The following is a 17305-nucleotide window of genomic DNA, read 5'->3' as shown; positions in this document are numbered from 1 at the left end:
TAGAAATATTTTGGGAAAAAACAAGTTAAGTTTGTCATTTTCTGTACAAGACTGAAACGTTGATACAATTTTGTAGTGCATACACTGTTTTGTAGTTCACACTAGTATGTAATTCGGATTAGTTGTTCCAACGTTTCGGCCCACAATTATTCACGTGAGGCTTTCTAGCGGACGTTTCTTAATTATCAGCTTTCATTATTCCATACTTTAAAAAACAATGACAAGAATTTTAAGATAAAAGATAATAACTGATGTATGCTTTACAAAAGTTTATTATTTGTTGCGCGAATCGTTCGGCTTCCGACATAGCAAGCTTTCAAGTAAGGTTATACATGTAACATGGTCGCATCGTAAGTTTACCTACGTAATATAAACTATTTACATAAATTATTGTCATAAACTTCGCCAAGTATTTAATATTTCGTTCGATGTTGTATTTATGTTTGCTGTTCTTTTATGCACTGTATTTAGTATCTGTGCTTATTTTTTTTATGTTTGCATATACATTCTCATGCGTATATGAATACAATGGGTGTAACAATAAACGCAAATTTTAAAAATAAAAAATTTAAAAAAATAATGAAAATAAAAAATACGAAAAATTTAAAAGGTAAATGGAACAGAAAACCTTTCGCAGGCACGTGACCTTGACCTGATAGTGAGGCTTCTGTGCTCCACGGATACCGTAGGTTGCACTGGACAGGTTCAACCGTACTAGGTAGGTAGCCAGAGAGGTGCCAGATCAACAATGCCAGACTCCAACAACATGATTCGAAACCAATAAACAAAATTATACCGTCTCAATCATCGCCTGAGTCAACAAAAATCTACATCGGTAGCCAAGGTATGGCGGCATAATGTCAGAATTGCGTAACAGTAAAAGTTGGAAGCCAAAATGAAAAACGCTTATATCAAAACACAAAAAAGGCGAGTATGTCCTTGGCAGAGTTAGGAATGTAATAAAAGGGAACTAGCTTCACTACTTACATGGCAGATCCAAAGAAATTAAAATCAAATCATCTTGACAAATTCGTGTTTATTTTATGAGTTAATCATACTTACCCAATGCAGTAAACTCTCCTAGCTGCAAAGTGTTGGCATACCTGCATTTTGCAAAATACTGGCTGAAGTCCCTGACCCTATGCTAAAAACCCAGAAGATTCGCCAGCCATAGATAACATTGCATGGCAGAAGAGCTTACATGTACAAGTTAAACAAGTTTTTCCGGGGGGTGGGGGGTGGAGGTAAAATATCTGGGGATCAATTTGTTACTGGGGAACGCTAGAACAATTTCTTTTACATCGGGGCGCCAGAAGGGGGGGGGGGGGCGGGGTTGATTTTTTCCCCGTGGCGACCAGCGACCATTTCTCCCCCAAACCCAAACCCTGTTACAAGAATGGTAAAGGTGTAAGAGCGAACAGATACAAATTTATGTGCTTCTAGATAGTGGGATGCGTCTATACTAGAAAGTATCCTAGAGTGGGGGTGCCATCCCAGGAGTGGGGTTGAATGCATCCTAAACAATAATGACATGTTGTATCCTATAATGCAAGACATGACAAATTCCATGTTGGACGACACGATAGTATGTGTCATGTTATACGACATGATATCACGTATGTCATGATGCAGTGTACTACAAGATGTGGGTTCTCATACTAACAAGTAAAAAAGCTCGTATATGTCAAAATGTTGTGATTTAAATGTATTTGAAGCTGCCAGATAAGTCGAGAAGCTACTTCCCCCCAACTCTGACCAGGACGTATTCGCCTTTTTTGTACTATGAAAGGAGTATTTTTCATTCTAGTTTTATTATTATTAACAGATTTTTTAAAAAATAAAGTTCTGGGTACTGGTATTATTATTATTTTCAACAACCAATTGGAATGTAACAATGTCAACAACTGTACGAAAATATATGTCAGAAGTTTTTTGAACTATTTTAATGTCAGGTCGTATTGACCTGAACAGTACATTTGCGTAGTAACGTGAACAGATCTGCAAGATTTAAAGAGTTCCTCGAAAATCGGCTTACAACTGCATAAAACTATTCTGCTGCGTAATTTTGTAGTAGTTGTTCGGAAAACTCAGCTGCTACAAACAATCCGGCCTTAAACATCGACATACCATAAAGGATTAGTGACTTCATTATGCGTACAACTGCATATAAAACCCGAAAATAGAAACTGCGTACTGTGCACCTACCTCTGTATTCGACGCTGCCACAGAGATGCTTCTAGACGGCAGGCGCCAGAACGTCTACTGCGTTACGCGCAGACTCCAGCCACCGAGCCTGCGATGACGTCATGCCCCTACGGCGAATTACTTTTCCTTATGTGCGCCGTGAACGGAGCTTTTCTCCCTTCATTCTTCAGGAAAATTGTGTCGCAAAGCAGATCGAGAGCGCTGGCTTCTAAAGTGATGCAATAACTATACTGTAGGATGCTGTCACTTCAGAGGGGAATTATCATACAACTTATTATTTCTCGAGCTGATAGTTCAGAAAAAACTTGCCTACTGGCAAGAAGTATATTTCCTGAGATTGACAAGTAGAACGGAACATCGTTTGCGTGATAGATTCGAACCACGTGTTTCGTTTTTTTTATGAGACAGGAAGGAATTGAGCCACACTTCTTGCCCCAGGAACAACTAAAATGGGTGAACAACGCATCGACAAACGATTAAACTGTACTATTTTTAAAAGTTCGTGGTAACTAGTACGGTATTAAACGTGGAGCTGACCAGACATTAACTGCAGAGACAGAGACCGTTTCCGTAGTCGATTGGTTTGCGCCACTGCTTGCGTTGGGGAAGGACTGTCATGATGTCGCCTAATTTTTTTCTGAAGGAGGGGATCCGGTACGGGATCTACATCTACATCCATACTCCGCAAGCCACCTGACGGTGTGTGGCGGAGGGTACCTTGAGTACCTCTATCGGTTCTCCCTTCTATTCCAGTCTCGTATTATTCGTGGAAAGAAAGATTGTCGGTATGCCTCCGTGTGGGCTCTAATCTCTGATTTTATCCTCACGGTCTCTTCGTGAGATATACATAGGAGGGAGCAATATACTGCTTGACTCCTCGCTGAACGTATGTTTTCGCAAAGCCCGTACCGAGCGTCTGAGCGTCTCTCTTGCAGAATCTTTCACTGGAGTCCATCTATCGCCTCCGTAACGCTTTCTCGATTACTAAATGATCCTGTAACGAAGCGCGCTTATCTCCGTTGGATCTTCTCTATCTCTTCTACCAACCATATTTGGTACGGATCCCACACCAGTGAGCAGTATTCAAGCAGTGCAGTGGGCGAGCAAGTGTACTGTAACCTACTTCCTTTGTTTTCGGACTGCATTTCCTTAGGATTTTTCCAATGAATCTCAGTCTGGCATCTGCTTTACGGACGATTAATTTTATATGGTCATTCCATTTTAAATCACTCCTTATGCCTACTCCCAGATAATTTATGGAATTAACTGCTTCCAGTTGCTGACCTGCTATATTGTAGCTAAATGATAAAGTGTCTTTCTTTCTATGTATTCGCAGCACATTAAACTTGTCTACCTTGAGATTCAATTGCCATTCCCTGCACCATGCGTCAATTCGTTGCAGATCCTCCTGCATTTCAGTACAATTTTCCATTGTTACAACCTCTCGATATACTACAGCGTCATCCGCAAAAAACCTCAGTGAACTTCCGATGTTATCCACAAGGTCATTTACATATACTATGAATAGCAACGGTCCTATGACACTCCCCTGCGGCACACCTGAAATCAGTCTTACTTCGGAAGACTTCTCTCCATTGAGAATGACATGATGCCTTCTGTTAACTAGGAACTCTACAATCCAATCACATAATTGGTCTGATAGTCCATATGCTCTTACTCTGTTCATTAAACGACTGTGGGGAACTATATCAAACGCCTTGCGGAAGTCAAGAAACATGGCATCTACCTGGGAACCCGTGTCTATGGCCCCCTGAGTCTCGTGGACGAACAGCGCGATCGTCTTTTTCGAAACCCATGCTGATTCCTACAGAGTAAATTTCTAGTCTCCAGAAATGTCATTATACTCGAACATAATACGTCTTCCAAAATTCTACAACTGATCGACGTTAGAGATATAGGTCTATAGTTCTGCACATCTGCTCGACGTCCCTTCTTGAAAACGAGGATGACCTGTGCCCTTTTCTAGTCTTTTGGAACGCTACACTCTTCTAGAGACCTACGGTACACCGCTGCAAGAAGGGGGCAAGTCCTTCGCGTACTCTGTGTAAAATCGAACTAGTCCCGCAGCCTTTCCTCTTTTAAGCGATTTTAATTGTCTTTCCATCCCTTTGTCATCTGTTTCGATATCTACCATTTTGTCATCTGTGCGACAATCTAGAGAAGGAACAACAGTGCAGTCTTCCCCTGTGACACAGCTTTGGAAAAAGACATTAAGTATTTCGGCCTTTAGTCTGACATCCTCTGTTTCAGTACCATTTTGGTCACAAAGTGTCAGGCATTTTGTTTTGATCCACCTACCGCTTTGACATAAGACCAAAATTTCTTAGGATTTTCTGCCAAGTCAGTACATAGAACTTTACTTTCGAATTCATTGAACGCCTCTCGCATAGCCCTCCTCACACTACATTTCGCTTCGTGTAATTTTTGTTTGTCTGCAAGACTTTGGCTATGTTTATGTTTGCTGTGAAGTTCCCTTTGCTTCCGTAGCAGTTTTCTAACTCGGTTGTTGTACCACGGTGGCTCTTTTACATCTCTTACGAACTTGCTTGGCACATACTCATCTAATGCATGTTGTATTCACTCAGACGCTATGAGGCGAAATGAGGTGCTGCTTGAACAAAGAAGCAGCGGCATCATAAGAATTCATCTACTGTCAGTCACTGTTGGAGGGAAAGGCGACATGCTGATCACACTTCATACGCTCATAGGTCCCTTCCTGTACTGGCTAATGCTTGAGACGTGTTTACGTGTACTTAACTGACGTGTAATTTTAAAACACTGACAGAGGATATCCCGTCACATACATTTTGTATGTGACTGAATCTCCTATGCAAAGCCGTACCGAGGTGATCCTGCCTACTTGGCTGTTCGCCCTTCCCGCCTCGCCCCCCCCCCCCTTCACCGCCCCCATCCACCAAAGACAAACTACCTTTCTGCAGTTTTTTTAAAAAGATTTTGGAAATTTTATAATCTGTAGGGGAAGAGAGCCATACTGTAGGTGCATCCACAACGAATGAGGGTAGACTCGCCTGTGGTTCCTAACGAGGGGCAGCAGTCTTTTCAGCCGTTGCGGGGGGAAAAGTCTGCATGACTGACTGATCTGACCTTGTAATATTAGCCAATACCGCCTTGCTGTGCCGGTACTAAGAGCGACTGAAACGAAGGGCAAACTACAGCTGTGATATTTTTCTCCTGATGACATACTGCCATACTGTATGGTTAAATCATGAGGCCATCCTCTCAGGTAAAGTATTCTAGAGGTAAAGTAGTCCTCCATTCGGATCTCTGAAGGAGACCTATTCAAGTTGGTGTCGTCATCAAGAAAGATAAAACTGGCAGTCTACGGGTGGAACGCGAAATGTTAGCTCTCTCAACCGGGTCGATAGGTTAGAGAATTTAGAAAGGGAAATGAATAGGCTGAAATCAAATAGTGGGAATTAGGGAAGTCCAGTAGCAGGAAGAACATGAGTTCTTGTCAGGTCTGTGCAAGGTTACCAACGCAAAATCAGCTAGTGGTAATGCAGAAGTAAGTTTAATAATGAATAAGAAAAAATAAATGTAGTTAAGATACTATGAACAGCATAGTGAATACATCATCGTAGCCAAAATAGAAATAAGCCAGCAGCCACCACGGCACTGAAAATTTATATGCTTAAGAGCTCCGCAGATGATGAAGAGATTGTCAGAATGTGTGACAAGATAAAGAGAATTATTCGGATAGTTAAAGGAGAGGAAAATTTAACTGTGGTAGGTAACTGGAATTCGGTAGTAGGAAAAAGACTAAATGGAAAAATGCGAGGGACGTTCAATAATTATTATTATTTACATTTTATGGCCTTCATTGGACCACTCTAGCCAAATTTATACAAAGGATTTTTCAGTTTCCTGTCAGCCCAGTACTTCTTCATTCTCTCTGATCTCATCCTTCTTTCTTCATCGGAAATCACCCTTCCTTTTGTCTGTTTGTTGATTTTCGTTTGCAGTCTGATTTGTTTGTCTGTGAGTTTCCTGATTTTGTCAGTTTTGTTTCTTACGTCTTCCAACGTAATATGTAGCTCATCCATATCTTACTTGATTTCTATAATCCACTTAATTTTGCACTTACTATTCCACAATTTTTCTATTATTATCCTGATAGGTGCGGCGCTGTACGTAGCCTTCAAAATGGGGTCTGTAACGGTGGTGCATTCCAAGCAGAGAGCGGTCATTGAGTTTCTTTTGGCAGAAAACCAGAGCATAGTAGTTATTCATAGGCGCTAGCAGGATGTTTACACAGATCTGGCAGTGAATAAAAGGAAAATGAGTCATTAGACGAGGCATGTGTCATCATCGCAAAGAGGTCTCGCAAACCTGTTCGATCTCCCAGGTACCAGCCGGCCGCACACAGCTGTAGCTCCTGCAATGTTGGAACGTGTGGACACTCTCGTTCGAGGTGATCGACAAATCACCATCAAACACCTCGCTGATCAACTGTATGTCTCTGTTGGTATTGCTGACACACTTTTTTGACACATTCGTCCACTAGTTGACGTACACAAAGGTGTTTGGCCACTGAGTTACCTGCAGCCCAACAGAAGAGCAACGAAGGACCCCATCTCTGTGCAATTGCTTGCATATTACCCGGCTTTTTGTCGAACATAGTCACAGACGATGAAACATGGGTTCATCTCCTCGAAAGGGAAATACACTACTGGCCATTAAAATTGCTACACCAAGAGGAAATGCAGATGATAAACGGGTATTCATTGGACAAATATATTTTACTAGAACTGACATGTGATTACATTTTCACGCAATTTGGGTGCATAGATCCTGAGAAATCAGTACTCAGAACAACCAACTCTGGTCGTAATAATGGTCTTGATACGCCTGGGCATTGAGTCAAACAGAGCTTGAATGGCGTGCACAGGTACAGCTGCCCATGCAACTTCAACACGATACCACAGTTCATCAAGAGTAGTGACTGGCGTATTGTGACGAGCCAGTTGCTCGGCCACCATTGACCAGACGTTTTCAATTGGTGAGAGATCTGGAGAATGTGCTGGCCAGGGCAGCAGTCGAACATTTTCTGTATCCAGAAAGGCCCGTACAAGACCTGCAACATGCGGTCGTGCATTACCCTGCTGAAATGTAGGGTTTTGCTGGGATCGAATGAAGGGTAGAGCCACGGGTCGTAACACATCTGAAATGTAATGTCCACTGTTCAAAGTGCCGTCAATGCGAACAAGAGGTGACCGAGACGGGTAACCAATGGCACCCCATACTATCACGCCGGGTGATACGCCAGTATGGCGATACGAATACACGCTCCCAATGAGCGTTCACTGCGATGTCGCCAAACGCGGATGCGACCATCATGATGCTGTAAACACAACCTGGATTTATCCGAAAAAATGACGTTTTGCCATTCGTGTACCCAGGTTCGTCGTTGAGTACACCACGCAAGCGCTCCTGTCTGTGATGCAGCGTCAAGGGTAACTGCACCCACGGTCTCCGAGCTGATAGTCCATGCTTCTGCAAACGTCATCGAGCTGTTCGTGCAGATGGTTGTTGTCTTGCAAACGTCCCCATCTGTTGACTCAGGGATCGAGATGTGGCTGCACGATCCGTTACAGCCATGTGGATAAGATGCCTGTCATCTCGACTGCTAGAGATACGAAACCTTTGGGATCCAGCACGGCGTTCCGTGTTACCCTCCTGAACCCAGCTATTCCATATTCTGCTAACAGTCATTGGATCTCTACCAACGCGAGCAGCAATGTCGTGATACGATAAACAGCAATCGCGATAGGCTACAATCCGACTTTTATCAAAGTCGGAAACGTGGCGGTTCGCCTTTCTCCTCCTTACACAAGGCATCACAACAACGTTTCACCAGGCAACGCCGGTCAACTACTGTTTGTGTATGAGAAATCGGTTGGAAACTTTCTCATGTCAGCACGTTGTAAGTGTCGCCACCGGCGCCAACCTTGTGTGAATGCTCTGAAAAGCTAAGCATTTGCATATCACAGCATCTTCTTCCTGTCGGTTAAATTTCGCGTCTGTAGCACGTCATCTTCGTGGTGTAGCAATTTTAATGGCCAGTAGTGTAAAACTGCTAGCCACGGAGTGACGCCACACCATCTCTCCTCCCAATAAAAGTTCAAAGTCGAATCCTCAGCCGACAAAGTCACGGCAACGGTCTCCTGAGACCCTGAAGGGGTTGTTCTGTTTGATGTCCTCCCTCACGGTGCAACGATTAACTTGGAAGTGTGTAGTGTTACCCACAGGAAACTGAAGAAACAACTTCAGCGTGTTCATCGCCACAAAAATGCAAACAAGCTTCTCCTTCTCCATGAAACGCAAGGCCTCACACAAGTCTACACACCTGAGGGGAACTCACAAAACTTCACTGGACTGATATTCTTCAACCACCCTACAGCTCGGATCTCGCACATGCCGATTTCCATCTGTTTGGTCAAACGAAGGATGCACTCCGCTGGAAGCAGTAAGGGATGATGTGGACGTTATCATGCAGCAGGACGTTGGCTCCCACGCCAACCAGTAGAGTGGTACCATGCGAGCATATACGTCCTCCCAGTGAGGTGGCGTAAGCCATTAGACTGAACAGAGAGTAAGTTGAAATACAGGGTTTTGTATTCAGAAGAGCGAGAAATAATATGGTGTATTGGAATCCCGAATAAAACCAACCCTTTTCAGAAAAAAAATTTGTTGCATTACTTACTGAACAGCCTCGTAGTAGGAGAACATGGACTGGGCGGAAGGAATGGAAGTGAAAGCCACTTGGCAAAGTTTTTCACAGAACCTAATTGAATCATATCCGATGCTAGGTACAAGATTCATGTAAGAAGGCTGTGTGCCTGTAAGAGACCTAGGACACTGGAAGGTTTCAGCTTGAGTGCATAATGGTAAGATAGAAATTTCGAAACCAGATATTAAAGTGTCAGACATTTCCAGGAGAAGATCTGGACTCTGGCCAGAATTTATTGGTTTGAACTGCGGACTAAAACTGAAGAAATTGTAAAAAAGGTTGGAAATTATAGAGATAGGATAAAAATTGTAGCAGCCAGTGGTTTTTGAGAGTTTCAGTGAGAGCATTAGGCAACATCTGATTGAAACAGGGAAAAGGAATACAATAGGAAACGAGTGGGTAGCTTTGAGAGATAAAATCGTGAAGGCAACAGAGCATCACATAGGTAAAAAGACAAGACCTGCCTTACTCACGACTGAACCTATGTGATCATTCCATCCTATCCCTACAAAGTGTTACACTCATGTATTTGTATCAGTTGGCCAGTTCCCACTTCACTTCTTTCGAGTCTTGTACTCGCATTTTGGTTTCTGTATAGGTTGTATACGACCTTTCGGTCCATATATTTGATCCTTGCTACCTTTAAAATTACAAAGAGTGCAGTCCAGTCCACATTGTCAAAAGCTTTGTCTAAATCTACAGATGTTATAAACGTAGGTTGCTTTTCTTTGATCTATCTTGTAGGAATTTGTACATGTGCAAGCTGATTTCGTGAAACAAAATCACACACTGAATCTACAAACTTCTCTTCCTGCAGGCAAACTGAACTGCATATTGTTGGATGCAATTGTGAGGTATGAAGTGGTCAACCATGAAAGAATTCATTTATCAAAGGACAATGCAGCACTTAAAACTTCAATACAGACAGCATGATACTACAATGCGAACAGCAACAGCACCACACACTTAAGCATCAACAGTAACATTGTACAACACAGCAGCCACATCACAGCACACAGTGCCCAGAGCAATATTCTGGGCTGTCAGTATAATATTCAATGTGTGCATGTACCCCCAAAGGGGTGTGACACCCATACCAAACTATTGCTAAATAGCCAGGATCCATAGCGACGAGTCAGACATGATACCATGCATCAAATACACAGCACAAGTGGACCATTGGTGCATTTTAAAATGCAGTGTCTAGTGGAAAATAGTATGCATGCAGCTAAAACTGTGACAGATGAGCTACTGCATGTGGGAATAGGGCATCCATTAGGCAGTTCGTGAGCCTCAGTCCACTTCACTGCACCACCTCAAACAACAGACATCACCTCCAGCTGCATCCACACCCATTCCCTCTTTTATGGGTCTATGAAATTAATAATTAATCTAATCTAATCTAATCCATGTCTGGACAATGAACAGTGCTCCTTTTATGCCTGTCCTCAGTATCCACTGCAGCAGTTAGATGATTACATTTTGGACTCAGTCAAGGCAAGATTCATGACTGATACATTTAGCCATGGCAAGACCGTTACAAATCTCATAGAAAGTTTGAAGTGGCACACACTTGCAGATAGACAATGCCCTAAATGGAAGGGGCTGCTCATTAAATTCCAAAATCCGATCCTCTCCAAGGTATGTGCAGTTATTAAGTTCTGTATTGTGAAGAAGGGATTAGTTGTTGCTAGAATTACAGGACGTATTCTTGCAGAATTTCCTTCAGCACTTTACAGACACTGGCAACTCTGCCAGGATATATTCAAATACACATACATTCTGATTTTGAATTTTAATTGCACATAGGAAGAACAAAAGTGGGAATCACTTGCCTCAGATTAAACCCAAGGGGGCTGTTCATCCTGTTATTTTTTTAAAGTCTTTTCAAGGAGCCCTGTGATAGCACCAAGAGTTTAAGATAAGTCATTTGGAAGAAGACACTTTACTGTGGACAGTGTTGAATTTGAATATATTTTCCACTGTTGAAGACCTGGTCTGATCTGAAAACATTAAGAGAAAACTGATGTTTGGATTGTTTGGTCCTCAGAATGGGGGGGGGGATTTCATCTTTACATCACCCAACATTGTAACAATGCATGGTACATACATAAAAAAAAGTAGAATGAAATAAAAACATATATATAAACAAATCACTATACTTAAATTCACACATAAATAGAAAATTAAAATGCTAGGTAATACAAACAACAGATTGATAATGAAGCTTGGCTGCTGTATGCTATACTGCTTCCTAAGTTTGTGTTTGTACATGTTTTCGTGTTCGTGTACTCATCATTGTATCACTGGTACGTGCACAGTTCTTTTTTTTTTTTTCAGTTGTACGTGACCTTAGTAACTCCTTGCTTTACTTCTTCCACAAAATATCTTCAACTCAGATTGGATAAAATATTATAAATGTAAAAGAAAATCAGTGTATGTATTCCGCTAAGGTCAACACAGATTCTTAATATTTTCATGTCGAAGAAAACACAAGACAGACTATTAAAAATCTCTGGTGGTACTGAGTGTCAAGTAGTGTACATTTCAGTGATCTGCTAACATTTTATAAAGTTGATCATAAATCATAAAGACATTAGTGTAACTCAGTTGCTTTTCATCGCTGGTTGAAGCCTTGTAGCATCTCGATGAACGCCACCTGTAAAGAATTATGATTTTTTCGGCCTTACCTTATTTCTCTGCCGTTTAGTTTCCTGTAACTTACCTCAAACATATTTCTTTTTTTTATTATAAGAGATAGTGTTAAGTTTGCCTCAGACAACGTTTACAAATCGTACCTCAACGGTGTATTTGCACTCTAACGTGTGGATAAAGTTGAAAAATTATTTGTATTTCAGTAAGATCAGACTAGTTTTTTATTCATAGGTTATATCTTTAGATACACTTAGATTAGGTTGTCATGCATATAGCATATACCACACTAAACTTTCATTAGCAGCCACAAATCATTTCATCATTGCAGCATACAAAATAAGATTAATACAGTTTTGCTCGATGTATTCACAGATAATGCCAAGTGGTGTGGATATGTCAGATAAAAAATATTCTCTCTGCAACATGAGATGTGCTCACGTGATCATATACTTATGCAGTACCGGTACCTTAGGGAGTCCAATATTTTCTGTAACTTACCCTGTACCTTACAATCTTGATGCTCAAGTGGCATAAAGAAAACTTACAGCTACTTTGTTCCGAGATCTATGCTAATTGTTCGCTCCAAAATCCTTCATACATAAACTTAAAACTGAAATACCACTGTGATTATAAGCTGCTTAGTCAAAATTCCAAGTAAACCCTGTGCTAACAAGGCAAGCCATCATTTAATGTGTATGTCCTAACTTGCTTGTTTATTGTGTCCACAGTCACTGACAAATGTAAACAAAGGTAGTGAAATGCACTGATTCACGTAGCTGAATAAAATATACTCACACCAAAAAGAGTTTTGCATCACCTCGACTCCGAGAGTTCCAGAACCTGTACAGAAAATTGGAATAGAGATCAACATGAACATCATTTCCTCCCTTTTTATTGCTCATGAAAACCACACATTGCATGTTGTACCACAATACAGCGAGACCTTCAGAAGTGGTGGTCCTGATTGCTGTTCACAACCTCTAATACCCAGTAGCACTTCCTCTTGCACTGATGCATGAATGTATTCATCGTGGCATTCTGTCCACGAGTTCACCAAGGCACTGTTGGTCCAGACTGTCCCATTCCTCTATGGCGATTCAGCGTAGATCCCTCAGAGTGGCAGGTGGGTCACGTCGTCCATAAACAGCCCTCTTCAGTCTATCTCAGGCATGTTTGATATGGTTCTTGTCTGGAGAACAAGGTAGCTACCGTATTTACTCGAATCTAAGCTGCACTTTTTTTCCGGTTTTTGTAATCCAAAAAACCGCCTACGGCTCAGAATCGAGTGCAAAGCAAGCGGAAGTTCTGAAAAATGTTGGTAGGTGCCGCTACAACTAACTTCTGCTGTCGAATATATGTAGCGCTACACAGGCATGCTTTGTAGGCACAAAGATAAATACTGGCGCCAAAACCTCTGCGTCAGTAAATAAATTAAAAGAAAAGAAAGGTGGAAGACGAGCTTTTTTTCTCCGCCCCGAGTTTCGACCACTGCATTTTCATGCATTATTCAATGAAGTAAATACAAATTCCGCATTGTTCATCTTCGAATGTAGCAGAATTTCAATGTACTACGAAAATCCGACTGGCAAGACTGTTTAGGATGTTTGTCAATATGGCCAACTCTACGTTCTGAATTTTTTCCTACCTGTGAGAAGAGATGGTTTGCTAATAGGAACCTGATGAAATGTGAATCACATGCAGTATTCTCTTCACCATAAGAATAATTCGAATATAGACATTTTGCCATGTATTCTTTCACGTTTGCTGCTATCTCATTTAAATCCTGTCTGCCTAATAAACTACTAAACTAGAGTGAGACAACAGCAAACGCGGAAGAATATACGTATCGTGTCATGTTTATATTCATATTATTCTTATGCCTATTAGTGATATAGTCAGAAATGAAGCAGGGCAATTGACTAGATTTTTAAATCTAAGATGACTCTAATTTCTGTGCAGAATTTGATGTACTAAAGAAGCGGCCGCAAAGATTTTCAAACGGAGAAAAATTTTCGCCTAACTCTCGTTCAGAAGATGTTCTATCATACGCAGTCTATTATTTGGTTCTTGTTGATGATTATCAAAGAAAGCAGCAGTGTAAGTAACAACAAATAGCAGTCTCTTGCCATTGTTTTGCTAATGAGACGATTCCTCTCTCTTTTTTTTTTAAGCAGCGGTAGCGCGCACAAAAGCAAGCCGTGCCGCGAGCGGCGACAGGCCGTAAACACGCACTATCAGAATGTGACAAACAATGCATGGCACAGTACAGTAAGGCATTTTCAGCTTAGAGTGACGTGAACACCTATAACAAAGAAAACGGCACTTATCAGATCAAAGCAAAATAAGCAATCGATTCAAACCAGACGGAGCACGTGAAAAAGGAAGGGTACTCGTATAAATACGGACGGAGCGCCTGATGCACAGCAATGGCTACCTGGTAAAGCTTAACTGCTAAGCTTACGACTCGAACCAAACTACTGTCGCTGTATCGTCATTCATTGGACGTAAATTGTGTCTCATATTCCAATGGACCAACTTTGTTTCAATTTGGAGGTGCGGCCTAAAACTTTTCTCTCCCCTTGAATTTCGAGTCGCAAATTTCAGGTGGGGCTTAGATTCGGGAAATAATTTTTTTCTTTATTTCGAGTCTCATTTTTCAGGTGCAGCTTAGATTCGAATAAATACGGTACTCCAGTCAAATGATGTCGTTATCCTGAAGGAAGTCATTAACAAGATGTGCACGATGGGGGCGCGAAGTGTCGTCCATGAATACGAATGCCTCGCCAATGTGCTGCCGATATGGTTGCACTATTGGTCGGAGGATAGCATTCAGGTATTGTACAGCCATTACGGCGCCTTCCATGATCACCAGCAGCGTATATTGGCCCCACATAATGCCACCCCAAAACACCAGGGAACCTCCACCATGCGGCACTCGCTGTACAGTGTGTCCAAGGTGTTCAGCCTGACCAGGTTGCCTCCAAACAGGTCTCTGACGATTGTCTTGTTGAAGGCACATGCAACACTCATAGGTGAAGAGCACGTGATCCCAATCCTGAGCGATCCATTCGGCATTTTGTTTGGCCCATCTGTACCACGTTGCATGATGTCGTGGTGGCAAAGATGGAGCTCGTTATGGACATCGGGAGTGAGGTTGCACATCATGCAGCCTATTGCGCACAGTTTGAATCACAACACGACGTCTTGTGGCTGCACAAAAAACATTGTTCAACATGGTGGCGTTGCTGTCAGGGTTCCTCCGAGCCATAATCTGTAGGTAGCGGTCACCCACTGCGGTAGTAGCCCTTGGGCGGACTGAGCGAGGCATATCATCAACAGTTCTCGTCCATCTGTATCTCCTTCATGTCCGAACAACATCGCTTTGGTTCACTCTGAGACACCTGGACACTTTCCTTGTTGAGAGCCCTTCCTGTCACAAAGCAACAATGCGGACATGATCGAACCGCAGTATTGACCATCTGGGCATGGTTGAACTACATACTACAACACGAACCGTGTACCTCCTTCTTGGTGGAATGACTGAAACTGATCGGCTGTCGGATCCCCTCTGTATAATAGGCTCTGCTCATGCAAGGTTGTTTACATCTTTGAGCAGGTTTAGCAACATCTCTGATCAGTCAAAGGGACTGTGTCTGTGGTACAATATCAACAGTCAATGTCCAACTTCAGATGTTCTGGGGATCGGTGTGCTTACTTTACCCTAATCGAAGACTTCTTTTTACCATGGGTTACTTGTTTCACTCGTGTGCATAGATAGATGTGAAACGTGATACTTAAACATGGTAGAATTTCTTGAATTCTCTGTGTGCATTGAGTCCTTTGATTTTACCATTGTGAGGATACGCAAGTAAATAACATCCATCACACGGAATATGTACAATAATGTATGGACCAGTATACTCTGTAACACTGGAAATGCATATCCTCCTATTTCCATCTATTGTACTATAATTTCTTTTCCTCTATTTGTTACCTGAAGATATGACATTTCTGTGTCTTTATATATTGTAATTGTTTTACTATTTGCGTGTGTGTGTGTGTGTGTGTATATATATATATATATATATATATATATATATATATATATATATATATATATATATATATATATATAAAAAATCAAAGATGAGGTGACTTACCGAACGAAAGCGCTGGCAGGTCGATAGACACACAAACAAACACAAACATACACACAAAATTCAAGCTTTCGCAACAAACTGTTGCCTCATCAGGAAAGAGGAAAGGAGAGGGGAAGACGAAAGGAAGTGGGTTTTAAGGGAGAGGGTAAGGAGTCATTCCAATCCCGGGAGCGGAAAGACTTACCTTAGGGGGAAAAAAGGACAGGTATACACTCGCACACACGCACATATCCATCCACACATACAGACACAAGCAGACATATTTAAAGACAAAGAGTTTGGGCAGAGATGTCAGTCGAGGCAGAAGTGTAGAGGCAAAGAAGTTGTTGAAAGACAGGTGAGGTATGAGTGGCGGAAACTTGAAATTAGCGGAGATTGAGGCCTGGCGGATGACGAGAAGAGAGGATATACTGAAGGGCAAGTTCCCATCTCCGGAGTTCGGATAGGTTGGTGTTGGTGGGAAGTATCCAGATAACCCGGACGGTGTAACACTGTGCCAAGATGTGCTGACTGTGCACCAAGGCATGTTTAGCCACAGGGTGATCCTCATTACCAACAAACACTGTCTGCCTGTGTCCATTCATGCGAATGAACAGTTTGTTGCTGGTCATTCCCACATAGAATGCATCACAGTGTAGGCAGGTCAGTTGGTAAATCACGTGGGTGCTTTCACACGTGGCTCTGCCTTTGATCGTGTACACCTTCCGGGTTACAGGACTGGAGTAGGTGGTGGTGGGAGGGTGCATGGGACAGGTTTTGCATCGGGGGCGGTTACAAGGATAGGAGCCAGAGGGTAGGGAAGGTGGTTTGGGGATTTCGTAGGGATGAACTAACAGGTTACGAAGGTTAGGTGGACGGTGGAAAGACACTCTTGGCGGAGTGGGAAGGATTTCATGAAGGATGGATCTCATTTCAGGGCAGGATTTGAGGAAGTCGTATCCCTGCTGGAGAGCCACATTCAGAGTCTGGTCCAGTCCCGGAAAGTATCCTGTCACAAGTGGGGCACTTTTGTGTTTTTTCTGTGGGGGATTCTGGGTTTGAGGGGACGAGGAAGTGGCTCTGGTTATTTGCTTCTGTACCAGGTCGGGAGGGTAGTTGCGGGATGCGAAAGCTGTTTTCAGGTTGTTGGTGTACTGATTCAGGGATTCCGGACTGGAGCAGATTCGTTTGCCACGAAGACCTAGGCTGTAGGGAAGGGACCGTTTGATGTGGAATGGGTGGCAGCTGTCATAATGGAGGTACTGTTGCTTGTTGGTGGGTTTGATGTGGACGGACGTGTGAAGTTGGCCATTGGACAGGTGGAGGTCAACGTCAAGGAAAGTGGCATGGGATTTGGAATAGGACCAGGTGAATCTGATGGAACCAAAGGAGTTGAGGTTGGAGAGGAAATTCTGGAGTTCTTCTTCACTGTGAGTCCAGATCATAAAGATGTCATCAATAAATCTGTACCAAACTTTGGGTTGGCAGACTTGGGTAACCAAGAAGGCTTCCTCTAAGCGACCCATGAATAGGT

General features: G+C 42.4%; 1 protein-coding gene across 1 annotated transcript in view; it reads right to left on the bottom strand.

Annotated features, from left to right (window-relative positions):
• Positions 1 to 2251, bottom strand: part of LOC124596263 (serpin B6-like) — a 253035-nt gene extending 250784 nt beyond the window's left edge. The window contains exon 1 of the mRNA XM_047135338.1: positions 2206 to 2251. The gene's annotated coding sequence lies outside the window, so the exon portion shown is untranslated. The remainder of the gene's footprint in view (positions 1 to 2205) is intronic.
• Positions 2252 to 17305: the final 15054 nt, after the last annotated feature.

Source organism: Schistocerca americana, chromosome 2, assembly GCF_021461395.2.
Source record: "Schistocerca americana isolate TAMUIC-IGC-003095 chromosome 2, iqSchAmer2.1, whole genome shotgun sequence".
Taxonomy (NCBI): domain Eukaryota; kingdom Metazoa; phylum Arthropoda; class Insecta; order Orthoptera; family Acrididae; genus Schistocerca; species Schistocerca americana.
The sequence above is the reverse complement of the archived record's forward strand: the minus strand, read 5'-3'. Positions and strand labels throughout refer to the sequence as shown.